The sequence below is a fragment of the Giraffa tippelskirchi genome, chromosome 5 (genome assembly GCF_054371585.1).
Source record: "Giraffa tippelskirchi isolate mGirTip1 chromosome 5, T2T-mGirTip1v1.2.pri, whole genome shotgun sequence".
NCBI lineage: Eukaryota > Metazoa > Chordata > Mammalia > Artiodactyla > Giraffidae > Giraffa > Giraffa tippelskirchi.
In genome coordinates, this window is record NC_137279.1 from 44835621 (window position 1) to 44846720 (window position 11100).

Below are 11100 nucleotides of genomic sequence, written 5' to 3' on the forward strand. Positions count from 1 at the left end.
TATCTGGGATATTGCTCATTAGTCTAGCCTTCCCGTTAATGAGTTAGGTGGAAGAAAGTTGCCTTCTGGTTGGAGACATTTTATTCAGGTCCAACTGATTCTCACAAAGAGGAGATTCTTTAAGGCTAATCAAATAGGACACTCATTTTTATCTTGGTCTCATGTTTATTGTTCAGCTCTCCCCTAGTCTTGTGAAGTAAGTCCCATTTTTCTAACCCAACCTGCCTCTGCTTTGGAACTTGCCTAGTCTCTTGTCTTCCCCTCCCCTCTTTGCAATATTGTTTTTCTTGCCTCTTTAACATTGTTGTTGTTCAGTCACTAAGTTGTGTCCACCTGTTTTCAATCCCATGGACTGCAGCATGCCAGGTTTCCCTGTCCTTCTCTGTCTCCCGAGGTTTGCTCAAATTCGTGTCCATTGATTCAATTTGTGTCCATTGGATCAATGGTGCCATCCAACCATCTCATCCTCGGTCACCCCCTTCTCCTGCTCTCAATCTTTTCCAGCATAAGGGTCCTTTCCAATGAGTTGGGTCTTCACATCAAGTGGCCAAAATATTGGAGCTTCAGCTTCAGCACAAATCCTTCCAATGAATATTCAGGGTTGATTTCCTTTAGGATTGACTGGTTTGATCTCCTTGCTGTCCAAGGGACTCTCAAGAGTCTTCTCCAGCACCACAATTTGAAAGCATCAATTCTTTGGTGCTCAGCCTTCTTTATGGTCCAAATCTCACATCCGTATATGACTACAGGAAAAATCATAGCTTTGACTATGTGGACCCCTTTTACTTATATGACTGAATCCCTCTGCCTCTCAAATCTGTGTAACCTTAAACCAATGACTCCAGATGATCAGAAGTAAACAACAGAAATGCTAAGTCTGTCTGTGCCTTGATCAAGAGTTCTTTGTTTTTGGACCCTCAATAGGCAAGAGAATAGTGTATTATTAGAGCCTGGAGGAATATGCATGTGATTGTCATTTACTGAAGATCATATCCCACTGTGTTGTCAATGAGAGAGAGGTTCAGTCTCTTTCCAACTCTAAATTAATTCAAATACTTTCATGCTCTAGTTCACTTGAATGCATGCTAGTTTCTCACATCTGGGGAGAGAATTGGGTCCTTCAGATAGGCCAGGACATTTGCTTTCAGTTTACTCCAGCAATCTCTGACAAAAACCTATCATCAGGTACCAATCACTTTAAACTCCTACTTACTCTCTGCAGACCATGACTCTCAACAATGAATTTCAAGAATAAAGAGCTGTCCTCATAAGGTATGAAATGGAGGATTAATAAATAATGTGCAGAGCACAATTACTAGTTATAATTATTTATTTTTAATCTAAGTGTTCCTTTCATTATCTGAGTGTTCAGTTCATTCTCTCAGTTGTGTCCGACTCTTTGTGACCCCATGAACTGCAGCATACCAGGCTTCCCTCTCCATCACCAATTTCCAGAGCTTGTTCAAACTCATGTCCATCGAGTTGGTGATGCCATCCAACCATCTCATCCTCTGTCGTCCCCTTCTCTTCCTGCCTTCAATCTTTCCCAGCATCAGGGTCTTTTCCAGTGAATCAGTCCTTCGCATCAGGTGGCCAAAGTATTGGCACTTTCAGCTTCAGCATCAGTCCTTCCAATGAATAGTCAGGACTGATTTTCTTTAGGATTGAGAGTCCAAGTGACTCTCAAGAGTCTTCTCTAACACCACAGTTCAAAAACATCAATTCTTCTGCACTCAGCTTTCTTTATGGCCCAACTCTCACATCCATACATGACTCCTGGAAAAACCATAGCTTTGACTATATGGACCTTTGTCAACAAAGTTGTGTCTCTGCTTTTTAATATGCTGTCTAAGTTTGTCATAGCCTTTCTTCCAAGGAGCATGTGTCTTTTAATTTCATGGCTGCAGTCACTATTTGCAGTGATGTTGGAGCCCAAGAAAATAAGCTGTGGGCTTTATTTATCTGAGTGTGAGCTCAGGAAAATAATGGGATTCAAGAGATAAAGAGAATATATGTGGCTAAGACTATACCATACCATCCTAATAAGGAAATGAAACAGTGAAACACCCTGGTATTTAAAATCTATAAGGACAACTAGCATCTCAACTAGTTTGAGAAATTCCCTTTGGAGTCAGTGAACATGTCTATGAACTTGGGCACTCATGTGCATTTTATTACGACTAGAATGGTTTACTTATACATTGAGAAAATAGACTATCCATACATGCTGGATGCAGGGTAAAACTGGGAATACAAATCTACTTGTATTTGCCTTTTTGAGTGAAATGGAAGCTTTCAGTAGAGTCGCTGATTAGTTTCCAGGATTTTGTTTTGATATTGTGTCTTTGTTTTAATCACAAAGAAAAGAGAAAGGAAGAAAAGCAAAGTCCAAGACCCTTTGAGAGATCATAGGACCCTCAGAACCATTTTTTCCCTTGGATAAATACATTTTTATACAAGGAAGTACTCCTGGGTTTGGACTTTATTAGGAATTGTGTCCAACAACTTGTTCACTTACCAGAAAGCATAGAATAAATGATTAAAAACCTGACCTGTATATTTTCAAGGTGCATGCATGTTCAGTTGCTCTGTCATGTCTGACTGTTTGTGACCCATTGACTGTAGCCCACCAGGCTCCTCTGTCCATGGGATTTCCCAGGCAAGAACACGGGAGTGGTTTGCCATTTCCTCCTCTAGGGGATCTTCCTGACCCAGGGATTGAACCTGCATCTTCTGTATTGGTAGGCAGATTCTTTACCACTGAGCCACCTGGAAAGCCCCTATTTTCAAGGTACCTTTAAAAAAAAAGTCTCAAGAAAGATACTCAGTTCTCATGGCAATTCATTAGGTAGGTAATGGTCCAATTAAGCTGTTTAACATCTTTTTCCATGAACCATCTCTCAGCGGTAGTCAGAGTAGTAGCATTCAGTGACGTTAAGGGAGCCCTTCAGGGACTTTCCCTCTGACTTAGTAAGTGCAAAGTCACAAGAGAATGTCACTCCCACTCCAACAACCACAACAAGTCATAGAGTCTACACAAGAATAACATTTTTCAGCCTCTCAGAGAATAGAGATTGTAAATGAAAATCTTGCTTCTCCAAGGAGAGAAGGGCATACAATGCTTTCACTTCTAGTTGGCAGGCCAGAAGTAGAGACAATCAACAGAGAACAAGTGAAGAGGATAGTCTGGCAGACGTTGTCAAGATTTTTAAAATTCTGATCAAGACTTTTAAAAATGTCTACGGTCATTCGACAATTGTTCACTGAAAATAGTTAATGTTTAGCAGCTTATGTGCCAATCTTTGCATGCTTTTTACCTTTCAATTCTTGAATTAATCAGTAAGTAAAGTTGTTTTATAGACAGGAAATCAAAGCTTAGCAAAAGTGAAATCATTCTTGGGCCTTCCCTGGTGGCTCAGTGGTAAAGAATCCACCTGCCAATGCAGAGGACACAGGTTCAATCCCTGGTCCAGGAAGATTCCACATGCTGTGGGATAACTAATCCTATGTACCACAACTACTGAGCCAGGGTGTGACAGCCCAGGAGCTGCAAGAGAAATGACTGCAAAGAGAAGCCAATGCACTAAAGAGTAGCCCATGCAGCAATGAAGACCCAGAACAGCCATAAATAAATAAACAAATTAAAAAAATTTTTAAGTGAAATACTTCTCACAGTGGAATCCAAGTCTGCTGTTCTATAAAGCCTGAGTCTTTGGATCATAACACTCTCCCCTTGGTGCTTATGTACAAAACGAAAATCTGAGGTGGTTTATATTGCCAAAATTTTCTGAATATCTGTAGCATATTTTCTTTTAAGTTCTAAGAAATCATCATGACAATCCAAGAAGAATGAAAAAAAATGAAGATTTTAAAAATATGTATTTGTTAACTGTCTAAAATCATCTGAACCAATTATTCGAGCTCTTAAAGGAATTGTGCAGGGAAATTAAAGATACATGAAGACTAAACATTCCTTGAAAGGAAGATTTGGATGCCTAAGCTCATTATTGCATCATCACTTTCATCTTTTTTTTCCTGAGGTGATATATTTCTAATTATTATTAAAGTGTGTGTGTGTGTTCACTCAGTCATGTCTGATTCTTTGCACCCACATGGACTGTAGCCCATCAGGCTCCTCTGTCCATGGGATTTTCCAAGCAAGAATACCAGGATGGGTTGCCATTTTCTACTTCAGGGAATCTTCCCAATCCAGGGATCAAACCCGAGTCTCTTTTGTCTCCTGCATTGGCAGGCAGATTCTTTACACTAGCACCACCTAGGAATTCCATTATTAAAGTAAGTAGAAATCAAAATGTAAGTATTCACTCCACACATGCCTTTTTCAGGAATATTACAAATATTTATCACAAGAATAACCTATAATAGCAATGGTACCAGCAACACATCACTGATAAAATTTGGATATTTAGGATTTAACCAAATTTCTGTTTTCATAAAGATCAGAGTGGTATTTCTTGCCTTTCTCACTTAAACTATTGTAAAAGGTATTCAAAAGAGAAAAAATATTTCCTAATGTAGATACATAATGCCCATTTTGTGCCTCTTTTGAATTATTGTGATTGCTTAGCAGCTACCTATTTCCATTAGTTTAATAACTATTTCCCATTGTGTGTTGGAAACAAGGACTTATACAACTTGACTGGGAGTTACTCATAATACAAGCATTCCCCACCACTGACAAGAAAGATTATGTTGATGGTGATGAACATGATCATTAAATAGAACTTCTGATTTAATAGTCACAATGGCTTTATGAGAGATATTATTATTATGGCTTCCCTGGTGGTTCAGGGGAGCTTCCCTGATGGCTCAGTTGGTAAAGAATCCTCCTGCAATTGAGGAAACCCTGGTTCAGTTCCTGGGTCAGGAAGATCCACTGGAGAAGGGGTAGGCTACCCATTCCAGTGTTCTTGGACTTCTCTGGTGGTTCAGTGGTTAAAAAGAAAATAAAAGAAAATCCACCTGCCAATGCAGGAGATGAGGGTTTGATCCCTGGGTCAGGAAGATCTTCTGGAGAAGGAAATGGCATCCCATTCCAGTGTTCTTGCCTGGGAAATCTCAAGGACAGATGAGCCTGGCTACAGTCCACGAGGTCTCAAAAGAGTAGGACATGACTTAGTGACTAAACAACAACAACATTATTATTGTTACTATTCCAATTTTACAGGTGAAGAAACAGAGCCCAAAGAACCAAAATGATTTGCTTAAGATCTCACAGCTAGAAAGTGATGATGCATAGAGGAACACCCTATTCAGGTTCTAAAACCATGTCTTTCCTCTATTCTGTCTCTGAGCCACCAGAGCTCACCATGATGGATACAATCTCTGGAACTCCTTGCTTAAGTTGTCAAATGAGATCTTTGGACTAGCTAAAGGTTCTGGAATCCTAGCAAAGTTCCATCATAAAAATAAAGTGTATGAATAGGTGAGAAGCATTAGAATTGGAATACTCCTGCGTCCTCCACCCAGTCAACCCATTGATTAACAAGTGCTTATTGCATGGTGACAGCCTTGAGTTGGTCTTGGGGAATGCTCCTAATCCAGGTATTTAGCATCTGCTTAGAAATAACCATCTTGCTTTAGTTGTTGTTTAGTCACTAAGTTTTGTCTGACTCTTTTTGCAACTTCATGGACTGTAGCCCTGCCAAGCTCCTCTGTCCATGGGATTTCCCAGGCAAGAACACTGGAGTGGGTTGCCATTTCCTTCTCCAGGGGATCTTCCTGGCCCAGGAATCAAACCCGTGTCTCCTGCGTTAACAGGCAAATTCTTTACCACTGAGCCACTTGGGAAGCCAAACCATCTTACCACTATCATGCAAATTGGAAGTTACTTGGAGATACTCACTGAAGAATCTTCATGCCATCAAACAGTAATCAAGTACTCAGATCTCCAGTGTCAGAAAAGAATTTAAGAAAACATGAAAACATTCTTTAAAATAAAAAAACTTAAATAGTTACCAACTGATGTCTGATGTCAGTTCATATCATCACCTACTTTTAGCTGCCCTGGCCTTGAAAATTTTGAAGCAAATTTAAGATACTAAATCATTTTACTTGTAAGTCTTTCAGCATGTGATAATGAGTCAAGAAAAAACCCACAGACTGAATCTCATTATCACACTTAATAATAGCTTATTAATGTCATCAAATATTCAATCAATATTCAATTTTCTCTGATTGACTTGTAATTTTTAATAGTTGGTTTGAATAACATATTTTTCTTTATAGTAATTATAAGTCATAATTTTCCAAATTACCTTCCCTGAGACACTGATGTTATATAGTTTTTAAAAGACATTTTGTGGACCAATAAATTTAGCTAACACCGAATTAAACAAAGTTAAACATATTTCTTTACTGCAGGGCCTTTCTAAGCGTTCAGTATGTTACTGTGCATTGAGGCCTTCAAAAAGAAGGATCTGATGTGCAGTTTCTCAAATCTGTTGGATTACTGATCTCTTTTCTCTGATACACATCTCAGAAAACACTACCGGAAGTAAGTTACTTAATTTTTTGTGTCAATTTTCTTTCCCCCATGTCAAACTTAATGGACTTGGTATTGGGCTCCCAGAAATCTTAATGAGGATCAACATGGTCCCTTCAAAGCCTAAATTCTGCTAACGAAATGAATTTCAGAACTATGGTTACTAGGAGAGGTCTCATGTGGGTACAGCAATGGCCACCACATGATTGGAAACAAAAATTTAATATATGCTGAACTGATAAAGGGTCAAAATACAAGGGCTAGCAAAAGTGTAGAAAATGTAAACCAACACTGTTCTGGGAACTCAGAGCATGAAGTCAGACTCTCTGAAAAATCAAAGCTGTTCTATATCAGGAAAGCAATCTATTCCTGCTTTGCAACAGTGTTCATAGTGACAAGACTTTTCAAAAACTAATAGAACTTAGTGTATAAAAAGGAGTTTTGCATCACAAGGAGTTATAGTCATCTGAGAGTTGGACCATAAAGAAGGCTGAACACCGGAGAACTAATGCTTTTGAATTGTGGTGCTGGAGAAAACTCTTGAGAGTCCTTTGGACAGTAAGGAAATCAAACCAGTCAATCCTAAAGGAAATCAACCCTAAATATTCATTGGAAGGACTTATGCTGAAGCTGAAGCTGAAGCTCCAACACTTTGGCCACCTGATACAAAGAGCCAACTCATTAGAAAAGACCCTGATGCTGGAAAAGATTGAGGGTAAGAGAAGGGGACAACAGAGGATGAAATGGTTGGATGGCATCAATGACTCAATGGACATGAGTTTGAGCAAACTCTGGAAGACAGTGAAGGACAGGGAAGCCTGGCGTGTTGCAGTCTATGGCGTCGCAGAATCAGACACGACTTAGTGACTGAACAATGACAACATCTGAGAAAAACAGATTCAAATTGGAGACAAAAGAAAAACCAGGACATTTAATCAATTTACAGAAATAATAACACAGTACCGTTGAAATTAGGAGTTTCTAAGAGATTTGAGACATGCCATCTATCTATGAATGAGGGAAGACCGCATAGATTTGTCTAGTCCAAGCACTTCCTTTACTGTTTCTCTTAAGGTACACATTATATTTCTAGCATTCACTCCATAATCCTAAAAACAATACTGTAGAGAAAAAAAAGGACTCTTGTTTCCAGGTGAAGAAAGCTACACTGACAGAGGGACAATTCTTTTCCTTCTCCTGGCAGCGGGTACCAGGAAAAGAATGAAAAATTTAGAAGAATATTAGATTAGGATTGCTCTTAGTTGGCCCAGGTGACCCTGGTGTTTTTGTAAAATCCCCAGGAACTCACCCTTCACCCAGGCTAGTGTAAGAAATGCCCCTTACGTATAGAGTGGTGCATATATGCCAAGAACCTTTCCCCCCAAAATCTCTTTTAGAACAACAAAAATTCAGTACCCCAGGGGTTATGTTTTGTTTCAGGATGTTACTTAGCTGACTTGCTTCAGCTTAGGCAGAAGCAGTAATCAACGTGAGTAATGCTACCTGGGATGCTGGTTGATTCCTGTTTTCTTTTGCACTGAGGACTCTGGGAGCAAAGTTAAAAAAGTTTGTTTTTGCTGGTAGTCATCAGGAACATGGCTGCAATTACCACCCACTCGTTTTCCAAGCTAGAGCTATAAAGAGTGAAGGATGTCATATTTCCTTCCACTTTAGCAACATTTTCAGAACTGCTAGTCTGTGTGAATTCCTTTATTACCTCCTGGTTAATGATTAGACATCTGTATTGAGGCATCATTGCCAGAAACCTTCAAGGTTCTGGGCACTGGGCTTGGTACAGGAGCCTGACAGGTACAAATTGGGCCTTAGACCTTCAGCGTTTGCAGTCTAATTGCAGAGACAAAGCTAGAATTATAAATCACAGAGCTTTTAATCGCTTTTCTTTCCAACTTTATAATGAAAAATGTCAACAGTCACAGAAATTGAAATAGTAATATAGACTGAGCATCCATACATATATTTATCACCTGTATTTAAAAACTAGCATCTTCCATTACATTATTTGTTTTGTCTTTGTGTGTATATATGTGCGAGAAAGAGAATGTTGAATAACTTGAAAGAATTTGCGGGTATCATGAGACTTAAGGTCCCTAAATAATTCAGCTGCGTCTCTTAAAAATCAGAACATTCTCCTCCTATTTAACTACAATATGAATATTATATCTAAGAAATTTTGTAATAATTTCCTAATACTATCTAACATCCAGTGTATATTCAAATAGCCTGACTTATTCCAAAAGTTCTTCTAGAGCTGTTTTGTTTCATTCTAAGTACAATATAATTAAGATTTATACATTAGATTTGGTTGTTATGTTTTTTTTAGTATCTTTTAATCTAAAATATCCTCCATTAGCCTTTTCTCAGGACATTGACTCATTGAAATTTTGAAGAGATCAATTAGAGAATGTCTCACTTTCTGAATTTTTCTGATTGTTTCCTCATGATGTCCATTAACTTTTTTATCTGTCAATGTTTGCTATAAACTGAAAGTTAAGCCTAAGGTTTGACTGAACATGTTAGACAAAACTTCCTATTTTCATACATTGCTTGTGGGAATGTAAGATGGTGCAACCACTTAGGAAAACAGTCTAGCAGTTCCTTAAAATATTAAATGTTTTGGGAACAAGGCAAGAACGTTCCCTCTCAACATTCCCTTTTTACTGTTGTACTAGAAACCACAGGTAATGAAATAAGGAAAGGGAATAAAAAGTATACAGACTGGGAAGGAAGAAATAAAACATTTTGTTTTCTAATGATGTAGTAATCTATATAGAAAATCCAAGAGAATTAGCAACAATGACAACAGCAAAAAACCCTCCTGGAACTAATAAGCAATTATAACAAAGTTGCAGGACATAGAGTTTTAACACACAAAAGTCTGTTATTTTCCTATATACCAGCAATGGGACAAGTGGAATTTGAAATTAAAAACACATTATTTACATTATTACTTCCCCAAAAAGAAATACTTAAGTATAAATCTAACAAAACATATATGATCTATATGAGGAAAACTATAAATCTCTGATGAATGAAATCAAAGAACTAAATAAATGGAGACATATTTCATGTTCATAGATAAAAAGACTCAATATTGCCCGTTCTTCCTAACTTGATTTACAGATTCAATGAAATCCCAGTTAAAATCATAGCAAGTTATTTTGTGGATATTAGCAAACCATTTCTAAAGTTTATGTGCATGCTAAGTCTCTTCAGTCATGTCTGACTCTCTGTGACCCCATGAACAGTAGCCCACCAGGCTCCTCTGTCCATGGGATTCTTCAGGCAAAAATACCGGAGTGGGTTGACATGCCCTGCTCCAGAGGATCTTCCTGACCAGGTATTGAACTCACGAAGCAAAAGACCAAGAATAATGAACACACTATTGAAGAAGAACAAAATTGGAGGATTAATTCTACTCAACTCAACTCAACTCAACTTGAACTTCCAGAAGTTCAAGCTGGTTTCAGAAAAGGCAGAGGAACCAGATATCAAATTGCCAACATCTGTTGGATCATCAAAAAAGCAAGAGAGTTTCAGAAAACCATCTGTTTCTGCTTTATTGACTATGCCAAAGCCTTTGACTGTGTGGATCACAATAAACTGTGGAAAATTCTGAAAGAGATGGGAATACCAGACCATCTGACCTGTCTCTTGAGAAACCTGTATGCAGGTCAGGAAGCAACAGTTAGAACTGGACATGGAACAACAGACTGGTTCCAAATAGGAAAAGGAGTCCGTCAAGGCTGTATATTGTCACCCTGCTTATTTAACTTACATGCAGAGTACATCATGAGAAACACTGGGCTGGAAGAAACACAAGCTGGAATCAAGATTGCCGGGAGAAATATCAATAACCTCAGATATGCAGATGACACCACCCTATGGCAGAAAGCGAAGAAGAACTAAAGAGCCTCTTAATGAAAGGGAAAGAGGAGAGTGAAAAAGTTGGCTTAAAGCTCAATGTTCAGAAAACTAAGATCATGACATCTGGTCCCATCACTTCATGGGAAATGGTTGGGGAAACAGTGGAAACAGTGTCAGACTTTATTTTTTTGGGCTCCAGCATCACTGCTGATGGTGATTGCAGCCATGAAATTAAAAGACGCTTGCTCCTTGGAAGGAAGGTTATGACCAAACTTGATAGCATATTGAAAAGCAGAGACATTACTTTGCCAACAAAGGTCCATCTAGTCAAGGCTGTGGATCTTCCAGTAGTCATGTATGGATATGAGAGTTGGACGGTGAAAAAAGCTGAGCTCCGAAGAATTGATGCTTTTGAACTGTGGTGTTGGAGAAGACTCTTGAGATTCCCTTGGACTGCAAAGAGATCCAACCAGTCCATCCTAAAGGAGATCAGTCCTGGGTGCTCATTGGAAGGAGTGATGTTGAAGCTGAAACTCCAATACTTTGGCCACCTCATGTGAAGAGTTGACTCATTGGAAAAGACCCTAATGCTGGGAAGGATTGGGGGCAGGAGGAGAAGGGGACGACAGAGAATGAGATGGTTGGATGGCATCACCGACTCAATGGACATGGGTTTGGGTAGACTCTGGGAGTTGGTGATGGACAGGGAG

General features: G+C 38.9%; 1 long non-coding RNA gene across 1 annotated transcript; it reads left to right on the forward strand.

Moving 5' to 3' along the window:
* The first annotated feature begins 5419 nt into the window (after window positions 1-5419).
* On the forward strand, window positions 5420-5979 carry LOC145506199 (uncharacterized). Its single transcript, XR_014053614.1, has 2 exons — window positions 5420-5565; window positions 5782-5979. It is a non-coding gene; the product is annotated as an uncharacterized LOC145506199 (long non-coding RNA).
* Window positions 5980-11100: the final 5121 nt, after the last annotated feature.